General features: G+C 41.4%; 1 protein-coding gene across 9 annotated transcripts in view; it reads left to right on the top strand.

The window, feature by feature from the left end:
- Kiaa1211l (KIAA1211 like) overlaps positions 1 to 1,742 on the top strand; it is a 116,218-nt gene that overhangs the window by 78,013 nt on the left and 36,463 nt on the right. The gene's annotated exons all lie outside the window — the stretch shown is intronic.

The raw sequence follows: 1,742 nt of genomic DNA, 5'->3' as shown, positions 1-1,742 counted from the left end.
GGAACTCAGAAATCTGCCTGCCTCTGCCTCCCAAGTGCTGGGATTAAAGGTGTGTGCCACCACTGCCCCTCCAACAACTTTTACAAGGCCTTTATCTTAGCCTCTGCTGAGCCAGCTTCCAGGCTCAAGAGTCATTACTTGAGAACACCTAGACATGGGACTGGTATTTATGTCTTGATACAGTTGGGAAGTTGATAAAGTCGTTGGTCTCCCTCCATGCACGTCCTCAACAGTTCTAGTCATTTCATTCACATTAATTTGTTAACAAAGGTCGCCAACCATCTCCTGTTCTAATTCAAAGTCCCAGAAGTGGTTTTCTTTGAGCTAGGTCAGGAAGGATAACTTCCCATGATAATGAACCCATGAGGGATAACTTCCCATGATAATGAACCCATGAAGAATAACTTCCCATGATGATGAACCCACGACCAGCTTCTGCCTTCAGACACTTATTTCAGTGGACATTCTATTTTGTGTATGAAGATGGATTGTTCGGTTTACATTAGGACCAGTTTTCTGTCATATTTCAGTAGCTACCAAATAAATCCAAGTACGAAGTGAGGGTATTTTAAGATTAACCCTGAGTGGGGAAAAATGGTCATTCAAACTGTATCATGGGACACTAAATTATTGCCTCTTAAAATAAGAAAATGTTATAGCAAGTATTTAATTTCTCACAAAATAGCTTCAGTAGAGGCCAGTTTGGTCACCATGAGGAATCAGTTTTAGAAAATGAGAGAATCTATGTGTTGGGTTTTGTTGTTATTGTTGTTGTTGTTTCTAATAATAGTGAACTTTCAGTAACCAGACCAACTTTCCCTTCTTAAATTTTGAACATTCTAGGTGAGAACGTGAGTTGAAAGGGAAATGGTAGCTTAGAAACACAGGCGAGCAAATTTTCCTTCGGTCTTCTTTTACTCTGAAACTTTGAATCTCATCTTCTTGTTGTGTAGGATAGGGAGGTGGGTAGAAAGCTATTTACAGGATCCAAGAGACCTGTCTAATAGAAGGCCTTCCCTTGGATAAGCTATAGCTGTAGTGGTCCCAACCACAGATAACCCAGCCTTCTTGTGTGCTTGTAGTCTCAGTTGTTTGACTTGAAAAATCCAGAGACCCTCAACCTTGAATGTGGGCCAGCAGTGCTCCTAGATCACACTTGACGCCTGGGACTGTGTAGAATCAAATGGTCTTCTCAAAGGACTGTCAAATTGTCTTACCTAGAGTAGGGCACAGTTTTCCAGGTGAAAACTGGACATCAGGAGTTCAAGGTCATCCTCAGCCACAGAGGAAGTTCAAGGCTAGCTTGGGATACAATAAGACCCTTTCTCAAATGAACTAACCAGGTAAGAGAGCCTGGAGAGATGCTCAGAGATTAAGAAAGAGCAGTACCCTTGCAGAAGGCCCAGGTTCAGTTTCCAGCAGCTACATGGTGACTCACAACCATTTGTAACTCCAGTTCTAGATCTGATGCCTACACATGGTGCACTTACATACATGCAGGCAAAGCGTTCATATTTATGTGTGTGTGTGTGTGTGTATGAAATAAAATAAAATTTAAAACAGAAGAAAAGAGAAAGCAGGAAGGAGAGAGACAGAGAAGAAAAAGCTCCACAGATGTATACCTCACAGTGATCCAAAACAACTCAGAGTGAGCTCCAGACATAAGTGAGAGACTTTTATAAGGGTAAGAGGAAATTACCTTTATAAGGGTAAGAGGAAATTACCTTTATAAGGGTAAGAGG

The sequence above is a fragment of the Mastomys coucha genome, unplaced genomic scaffold (assembly GCF_008632895.1).
Source record: "Mastomys coucha isolate ucsf_1 unplaced genomic scaffold, UCSF_Mcou_1 pScaffold14, whole genome shotgun sequence".
NCBI lineage: Eukaryota > Metazoa > Chordata > Mammalia > Rodentia > Muridae > Mastomys > Mastomys coucha.
This window is presented reverse-complemented; position numbering and strand designations above follow the sequence as displayed.